Source organism: Aegilops tauschii, chromosome 2, assembly GCF_002575655.3.
Source record: "Aegilops tauschii subsp. strangulata cultivar AL8/78 chromosome 2, Aet v6.0, whole genome shotgun sequence".
Classification (NCBI taxonomy): Eukaryota; Viridiplantae; Streptophyta; class Magnoliopsida; order Poales; family Poaceae; genus Aegilops; species Aegilops tauschii.
Genome location: NC_053036.3, coordinates 545,611,859 through 545,622,404, shown reverse-complemented (window position 1 = coordinate 545,622,404; position 10,546 = coordinate 545,611,859).

The following is a 10,546-nucleotide window of genomic DNA, read 5'->3' as shown; positions in this document are numbered from 1 at the left end:
CTGACTGGTCGGCTGCGGGTTGAGGCTGACATCGCCGGAAAATAACAGGATGTGCGGGTGGGTAGAGGGATGGCCTTGCGGCAGCACAAACGGCCACGGGAGGAGGGAGCAGGCAGTCCTACCGGTGCTGGTTTGAGCGGCTGGAGCAGGAACATCGGAGATTGAAGAAGCACGACGACCGTTGGATGGACATCCAACAGTCACTGCTCTGTGTTGACTAAGTTGACAAAGCCTTGCGTACGCGTCAATTTTTTTTAGGACAGCGTCATCGTCAACCTAGTAGGCCCAGAAGTCAGCCTCCAAATCTGTGGAAAACAGCATACAGCCCATTAGCCTTTATTTTCAATAATTTACAGCCCATTTGCTAATTCTTGAGGATATTTTGAAGCCCATATTCTTTTTATTAGTATTACAGACCATATTCTGGGCACTGCTAAAAAATTCAACGAAATTTTGCATATTTCGGTGGGGTCCGAATGCTTTTAATCACGAAATTTTGAGTCACGTTAAAAATATTTTTAAAAAAATTATATCAAAATAAAATAAAAAAATTCTCCACAAAAAAATGAATGAAATTTAAAATCTTGACTAGCAAGATGCCCGTGCGTTGCACAGAACATCAAGATGCATTTGTATGAGTAGTTTATCTTTTAGGAGAAAAGGATGAACGAGGGAAGTCCGTATTTGCAAATGTGGAGAGGAGTGAGGGTAAATTGTCATAGTTTCCTTCCTATCCGTTAGATATAGATCGGATGGCCTATATTGCAGGATGGCAGGCACACCATCATCACCAACTCCGCTCTTTATAAGAGTAGAGCAATCCAGAAAAAACGATATTTGAATGTAATTGCCGGTTGGCTTTGGTTTAAAAATTTACAACCCATTTCTTACAACTTATAGCCCATTTTCTGGGGAAGCCCATTTCTTACTACTTACATCCCTCCTCGTCTTGAAAGATTTGCAGCCCAGCAGGGCTGAGAAAAGCAAGTAGGCCTCGGTTGGGTATTCTCCTAAAAAAAAGAACTGGGCTAGCCATTTTCAGAAAGAAAAAAAGATATCAACTGGGCACGTCATGTGCTTAAATAAAAGCATAAGCGTGGGCTAGACGGGCCACAGCCCCCGCACAGTGCGCAGTTGAGCTCCGTCTCTAAAATAACACTAGCTATCTAATCACCACCAACAGTAGCTAATAATAATCATCATTCATTACCACCAACACTAGCTATTTAATCATTATAGTCATAGTGTAGCACATCATCATCTTCAAACTCATTCTAGCTAGCTAATCACTCCTGCTGCTCTCTCTCAGGTAAAATATCATAGAACATGTGTAGCAGTCCTGATTCATCATATTGGAGCATGCAGATGAACCTATCTCCTAATTGTGGGATGCGCTTCTGATTGCTGCCCCAGTACTTCTCTGCGATCCTTCACAATTCTGCTCCAGTCTTTCACTATTAAGACTTGCTCGGTTTTAGAAATCCTGAATGCACTCATGTGCGATGTAGGATGTCTTGGCCGTAAGCTAACCATCGCGATGCGACCTTTAGACTCGATCCAATGAGGCACAACTATCATCGGGAGTCCCTGTTGAAGAACATCGTAGTAACATACTTAGCAATGAAGTTTAGCTTAAAAAATAATGTATGCAAAAGATGCACTGAGGACAAATAGTGAAAATCTTACCATCTTTCCTAAATATATGTGACCGTAGTTCAATACGAACACTATTGGTCGCACGTTTTGAGTACTAAGATTTTCAAGTCCAGGAAAATAATTTCTCTTGACAGCATCAAGATCCTCAAGCCATGAAACATAATGACTTATCTCCTCGTAGTTTAGTTCAGCCCCGGGACAGTGGTAGGTCATGTCTACCAAGCGCCGAACATGTTTGCTTGAATGGAAATAAGCTGTCAATAGAAATTAGTTGTCAACTATTTTTGAATAAATAATATCGAAGACATAAATATGCATGGTTGAGAAACTCACATAATGGTAGAACTGGAGGCGTCTGCACATCGACCCAGATGTCGATATTGCCTTCAATACCATCTTCCGGACGAATATCAAAGGTGATAAGCATATCAGGCTCAAATGCATAAGCCTTGCATAGTGCTCTCCAGTTTTTGCATTCAAAATAGGGTGTAGGTGTCTGCATTGTATAATTTTGCGTCAAAAGTATAACCATGCCCGGTCTTCAAGTGAACTCTCTTTGCCTCCATAGTTTTCATAGGACTGAAACCAATCTTATCCAAGACAAAAATTCTTGCATGGCAGGGGATACGCTAGTAGAATAGTAAAAAATTAAAATTATAAGTTGAAGCAAAAGAAGCAGAAATCATGCTTAATTACGAAAAAAGACTTGTCATTGTGACTTACTGTATCCACTTCGAAGTTCTCATCTAGCTTGATGCTGAAGCGCCTATCATCAACTAGGAAATGTCTGTCGCACAGGCCGCACTCGTCTTCGCAGTATTCGCACATATCGAAATCATTTTTATCGTCAGACATTTCCTATGTTCATAGTTGAAACATTAATTGAAATCGGTCGAAGGAAACTACCAGGAAACTCAACACACAAATCCGGGGCACTCGATATTTCCTACATATTCTAGCACAAGTCATGCTTAAATTCATGGAAAAATCCGGCATGACCTTCACTAAAATAGGACATATCGAGCGCCTGAAATTTGCCGAAACGGAAATGAATCAACACTCCAGCAAAACATAGGCCACTCAGATTTTCCCTGCGATACAAAGATGTCCATACACATACAATGATGCTTAAACTTGGAATTCCATCCGGATCAATTATCATAAGCATTCGCACATGAGATCACCGACTAAATACCCTAGTTCTACTCTATTCAACACACCGAGGAGTGGAGAAGGAGGAGGTGGACTTTTAGCTCACCGACTCGGGTGTAGAGGAAGTAGAGGTAGCTCGGATGACGATCACTCCAAGGAGACACGACTCTACAAAGCCTGCATATTCCATCGAGTAAAATTTTAGATCATCAAATCTCATATAGCATTCTTTGATCACAAAGTGATAATGACATAAAAATAATTAAATTCTCCATACCTAAATTTTCTTACTAAAAATAAACTAGTTCTATTAATTCAACTAGTTCAACTAAGCACTTACTATAAATAAAAATAATTAATTTTCTTACTAATTCAACTAGTTCAACTAAGCACTTATTATAAATAAAAATAATTAATTTTCTTACTAATTCAACTAATTCTATTAAGCACTTACTATAAATAAACTAGTTCTATTAACCACTTAAATTCCATGTACATTCTACAAAATTCTACCTATCTATACTATTGAAAAAACCTACATTTTACCTATCTATACTATCAACTAAATCTATGGAGGGAGGAGGGGCTGTGGATGGAGGAGGGGGAGGGAGTAGGGGCTGTGGAGGGATGAGGGGCTATGGAGGGAGGAGGTGCTGTTGATGGAGGGGCGGCTAGAGGAGGGAGGAGCAGGAGGAGGGACGAGGGGAGGAGGAGTGGGCGGAGGAGGGAGGAGCAGGGGGAGGGACGAGGGGAGGAGGAGTGGGACAGAGGAGGGAGGAGTGGAAGCTAGAGGAGGGAGGTGGAAGAGGAGGCTTACCGAGGCCGGAGGATGGCGGCGACGCCGGCGGCGGCAATGCGGCGATGGGGGCGATGGCAGGAGGAGGACGACGCCCGCGACAGTGAGACAAGAGAGTGAGGAAACGGGCGGGTGCGCGGGGGGATAAGGCTGGATTAGCAGTAGCGCGGTTTTGGAGCAAACTCTACTACTAAACTAGCTAGCAGTAGCGTGTTTCATAGGAAAGCGGTACTACTAAACTTAGCCTGGCGGCAACGGTGGGGTAATTTTAGTAGTAGCGCTCTTTTCCCTTGCCGCACTAGTGCTAAAGTTCTGTGTATAAGGTTCTCCCTAGTAGTGTCCCCTTCCCCTTTCCATGGGGAGAAGGGGGCGCCACCCCTTTTGGGCCCAAGTGGCCCAAGTAGCCTGCCACCACTAGGCCTTTTAAGTCCCGTTGATATTAAATTAAATATAAAAACCTCCTAACAATTACTAGAGCCTTTTATTATTAATTTAAAATCACCGGAAACATTTTCCACCTATATATTACTTATCAGAAATACCCGATATTACCGGATAAACTCCGAAACCCTTCTGGTGACCCCGTAATGTTTCCGGTTCCTCTCAAAACTATTCTGAATAATAGTGAAACTATTTCACAAATAAATTATCATTATTCCCTTACTACTAACACTCAGCCTATCGTGATTACCTTAAGCTTGTGACTCTGTAGGTTAGGTAAATCATAGACATGAACAAAACCCATTTGTTAAATGACCGATAGTGAAACCATGGACGTCCATATGAATCCCTATGAGTACACAAATGATATTCAAGTGAACCTTTGGTTACCATGCAATGTTCCCTTTGCTTCGAGATATCTTAAAAAATCCAAGGTGAGATGAATCAGTATCCTCTTGAGTCATCACCATGCTCACTATACCGGTCTCCTCCTTAATGGTTTTGTTCTTCTTCTCGTTGACATGTTCCAGCATCCCCTGACCTAGTCACATGTGTCTGGCCATATGATGATGGATGCCATAACACCGAGAGGGACCTAAGAAAGTATCTCCATCGTCGGAGGAGCAAATCCCATTGTTGAGCATCCAGTCCCTTGTCAAACTTCCCGTTTAACCTCTAAGTTGTTGTTATGATCACCTAGTTACAGATGATGTTTGAGCAACCCTAAAGTCCATCGTACAGTAAGAGGGGTTGTCAATCCTTCCTTGGTAAAAAGATAGATTAATTTGTATGAGTTTGGATAAATAGATCTGAATAAAACACGAAATAAAATAAGCAAAGAAAAAGTGTAGCAAGGTATTTTGGGGTTTTTTGGAAATATAGATATGAAAGCAAATACGGCAAAAGATAGATCGAAAAGCAAATATGATAAAAGATAGATCCGGGGCCATAGATTTCACTAGTGGCTTCTCTCGAGAAAATAGCACACGGTGGGTAAACAAATTACTGTTGGGCAATTGATAGAAGAACAAATAATTATGATGATATCCAAAGCAATGATCAATATATAGGCATCTCGTCTAAGATTAGTAGAACGAAATGATTCTGCATCTACTACTATTACTCCACACAGCGACCGCTATCCAGCATGCATATAGTGTATTAGGTTCATGGAGAAATGGAGTAATGAACTAAGAATGATGACATGATGTGTACAAGATCTATTCATGTAGGAATAGATCCCATCGTGTTACCCTTAATAGCAACGATACATACGTGCCTCGCTACACCTTCTGTCACTGGGTGAGGACACCGTAAGATCGAAGCCATCACAAAGCACCACTTCCCATTGCAAGAAAAATCGATCTAGTTGGCCTAACTAAACCAAAGATTCAAAGAAGAAATACGAGGCTATAAATAATCATGCATATAAGAGATCAAAGAAGACTCAAATAATATTCATGGATATATATCTGATCATAAACTCGAACTTCATCGGATCCCAACAAACACACCGCAAAAAGTCATTACATCAAATAGATCTCCAAGAGACCATTGTGTTGAGAACCAAAAATAGAGAAGAAGCCATCTAGCAACTGCCTACGAACCTTTAGGTCTATGGTGAACTACTCACGCATCATCGGAGAGGCACCAATGAGGATGATGAACCCCTCCGTGACCGTATTCCCCTCTGGCAGAGTGCCGGAATAGGGCTCTAGATTGGATCTCGTGGTTCTGGAACTTGCGGCGGCTGGAATTGTGTTTCGTCGACTCCCCTAGGGTTTCTGGAATATTTGGGTATTTATAGAGCTGAGAGGCGGTGGAGGAGACCTCCGTGGGCCCCACAACCCATAAGGGCGCGCCCTGGTGTCTTGTGGGCCCCATGGGCCTCCCCCTAGGCGCTTCCTTGGCTTCCAAGTTGTCTTCTGGTCCAATAAAAATCTCCAAAAAGTTTCACTGCGTTTGGACTCCGTTTGGTACTGATATTCTGTGAAGTAAAAAGCAAGCGAAAACAGCAACTGGCACTGGGCACTATGTCAATAGGTTAGTCACAGAAAATGATATAGAATTGCTATAAAGTGATTGTAAAACATCCAAGAATGATAATATAAAGCATGGAACAATAAAAAATTATAGATACGTTGGAGACGTATCAGCATCCCCAAGCTTAATTCCTGCTCGTGCTCGAGTAAGTAAATGATAAAAACAGAATTTTTGATGTGGAATGCTGCCTAACATGTTCATCACATATTCTTTTCTTTTGTAGAATGGACATTTGAACTTTTTAGATGGTTCATAACAATAGTCTAGTTTTGACATGAAGATTTCAATACTCGAGCATATCAACAAGAAACCATGTCTTTCAAAATATCAACACTAAAGGAAGTTATCCCTAGGCCATCATGCTCAATCATTCATCCATTCACGACACACTCGAATATTAGCTACATCCAATGCTCAAGTATGATCATAGTTCTCCTTAGTTGGTGCTTTATAAGAGAAGATGGAGACTCAAAATAAAAATAAAAATTGCATAAAAGTAAAATAGATAGGCCCTTCGTAGAGGGAAGCAGAGATTTGTAGAGGTGCAAGAGCTCAAAGCTTAAATTGAGAGATAATTTTTTTGAGAGGCATGCTTTTCCCGTCAACGAAAATGACCGAGTAATTCCCAACGCTTTCCATGCTAGATATATCATAGGCCGTTCCCAAGCATAAAATATTCTTACTAAAGCATAATTACTCACCAACATGCCTCACATATTACTATCATCATATCTCAAAACTATTACAAAGAATCAAGTTTATTTTGTCCAGTGATCTTCATGAAAGTTTTTATCATATCCCTCTTGAGTATCTATCACTTTGGGACTAATTTCATGTGTTGTAATTGCTTTTGACAAGCTCAAACAAATTTAAGTGAAGAACATGAGCATAAAGATTTTCATCTCTCCAAATATCTAAGTGAAGCATGAGAGAATTTCTTCAAAAAATTTACTAACTCTCAGATAAATCTAAGTGAAGCATGAGAGTATTTATTCAAAAATATTAAAGCACACCGTGCTAAAAAATATATAAGTGAAGCACTAGAGCAATTCCATGGCTCAAAAAATTTATGTGAAGGACATAGAGCAATTCTAACAATTCATAGGATAATTTTGGCTCTCTCAAATAGGTCTATCCAGCAAGGATACTTATGACAAACTAAAAAGCAAAACAAGCAAAGACTTATATAATACAAGGCGCTCCAAGAAAAAATCATGATATGTGACGAATAAAAATATAGCTCCAAGTAAAATTACCCATGGTTGTTAGAAGAAAGAGGGGATGCCTTCCGGGGCATCCCCAAGCTTAGTTGCTTGGTTCTCCTTGAATATTAACTTGGGGTGCCATGGGCATCCCCAATCTTAGGCTCTTTTCAATCCTTATTCCTTCATCCATCGTGATCTCACCCAAAACTTGAAAACTTCAATCACACAAAACTTAACAAAACCTTCATGAGATCCGTTAGTATAATAAAGCAAATCACTACTATAAGTACTGTTGAAAATCGATTCATATTTTATTATTGCATTGTATCTACTGTATTCCAACTTTTCCATGGCTTATACCCTCCAACACAATCCATAGATTCATCAAAATAAGAACACAAAGCAACGAAAACAGAATCTGTCAAAAACAGAATAGTCTGTAGTAATCTAAAGTCTAACCATACTTTTGTAACTCCAAAAATTCTGAAATTTTAGGACAACATAAGGAATTTTTATATAAATCTTGTGTAAAAAATTCGGAATTTTATCACGCTTCTGTGATTTTTAACAATTCTGCTACTGGACGCAAAAGTTTATGTTTTTCAACAAGATCAAATCAACTATCACCAAACATGACCCAAAGGATTTACTTGGTAAAACACTAATTAAAACATAAAAAATACAATCATAACAGTAGCATAATTGTAAGAACACTCATGAACAGAAAGAAAAAGGAAAAAATAAATTTTATTCATTGGGTTGCCTCCCAACAAACTCTTTCTTTATAGCCATTAAGATAGGCTTAAGATTTCAACGATGCTCACATGAAAGATAAGAATTGAAACACTTAGAGAGCATCATGAAACATATGAAAAACACATTTAAGTCTAACATACTTCCTATGCATAGGAATTTATAAGCAAACAAATTATCAAGACAAGAAACAACTAACATATGCAAAGAAGAGGAATAAAACATTGACGATCTCAACATATTGAGAGGTAATTTAGTAACATGAAAATTTCTACAACCATATTTTCCTCTATCATAATAATTACATGTAGGACCATAATCAAATTCAGTAATATAGCTATCATATAAAATTTTCTCTTCATGATCCTCCTGCATAAAAGTGTTATAATCTTCCAAGATAGTGGGATTAACATAAACTGAAGTCATGACCTCTCCAAACCCACTTTCATCAAAAATTTCATAAGATTGATCACTTCCAAATATGTGAGCTTATTTTTAGCTAAAGTTGACACTCTTCCAAACCCACTTTTAATATTATCGCAAGCATATTCATCATGAGGTTTAAATAAATTTTCAAGATCATAAGAATCATTATCACCCCAATCATGATCATTGCAATAAGTAGTGGACATAACCAAACAAGCATCCCCAAGCTTGGGGTTTTGCATATCACTAACACAATTGACATTAATAGAATTTATAATAACATCATTGCAATCATGCTTTTCATTCAAGGAGCTATCACGAATCACTTTATAAATTTCTTGGTTTAACACTTCATCACAATTTTCAGATTCATGAATCTCAAGCGAAGCTTCATAAAGATAATCTAGTGAATTCAATTCACTATCAATTGATTCATCACAATTGGATCTTTCCAAAAGATTAGCAAGTGGATGAGGATCCATATCAATAGATTTTTAGCAAGAGAAGATGCAAGCAAATAGAAGACACATGGCAGCACAAGCAAAGAGGCAAACAAGAGATCTAACAAGAAAAAGGCAAACGAAAAAGAGGGCGAATAAAAAGGCAATTTTTTGTGAAGTGGGGAAGATGAAAACGGGAGGCAAATGGAAAATAATGTAAATTGCAAGGAGATGAGATTTGTGATGAGTAACCTGATAGATGTTGATGATATCTCCCCGGCAACGGCGCCATAAATTCCTTTTGCCGGCTAGAAACTACATCGGTAATTCCCCAAAGAGGAAGGGATGGTGCACTACAGCCACGGTAGGTATTTCCCTCAGTTATGAAACCAAGGTATCAATCCAGTAGGAGAACCAAGCAACACTATGTAAACGGTACCTACACACAAAGAACAAATCCTCGCAACCCAACGCCTAAGAGGGGTTGTCAATCCCTCCTCGGTAAAAAGATAGATTAATTTGTATGAGTTTGGATAAATAGATCTGAATAAAACACGAAATAAAATAAGTACAGAAAAAGTGTAGCAAGGTATTTTGGGGGTTTGGAAATATAGATCTGAAAGCAAATATGTCAAAAGATAGATCGAAAAGCAAATATGATAAGAGATAGACCAGGGGGGCGTAGATTTCACTAGTGGCTTCTCTCGAGAAAATAGCACACAGTGGGTAAACAAATTACTGTTGGGCAATTGATAGAAGAACAAATAATTATGACGATATCCAAGGCAATGATCAATATATAGGCATCACGTCCAAGATTTGTAGACCGAAATGTTTCTGCATCTACTACTATTACTCCACACATCGACCACTATCCAGCATGCATCTAGTGTATTAAGTTCATGGAGAAACGGAGTAATGCAATAAGAACGATGGCATGATGTAGACAAGATCTATTAATGTAGGAATAAATCCCATCTTGTTACCCTTAATAGCAACGATAAATACGTGCCTCCTTACCCCTTCTGTCACTGGGTGATGACACCGTAAGATCGAACCCATCACAAAGCACCTCTTCCCATTGCAAGAAAAATCGATCTAGTTGGCCTAACTAAACCAAAGATTCGAAGAAGAAATACAAGGCTGAAAATAATCATGCATATAAGAGATCAAAGAAGACTCAAATAATATTCATAAACTCAAACTTCTTCGGATCCCAACAAACATACCGCAAAAAGTCATTACATCAAATAGATCTCCAAGTGACCATTGTATTGAGAATCAAAAAGAGAGAAGAAGTCATCTAGCTATTGCCTACGGACCCATAGGTCTATGGTGAACTACTCACGCATCATCGGAGAGGCACCAATGGGGATGATGAACCCCTCCGTGATCGTGTTCCCCTCCGGCAGAGTGCCGGAATAGGGCTCCAGATTGGATCTCGTGGTTCTGGAACTTGCGGCGACTGGAATTGTGTTTCGTCGACTCCCCTAGGGTTTCTAGAATATTTGGGTATTTATAAAGCTGAGAGGCGGTGGAGGAGACCTCCGTGGGCCCCACAACCCATCAGGGCGTGCTAGGGGCCTCTGGCGCGCCCTGGTGTCTTGTGGGCCCCACGGGCCTCCCCCAGGTGC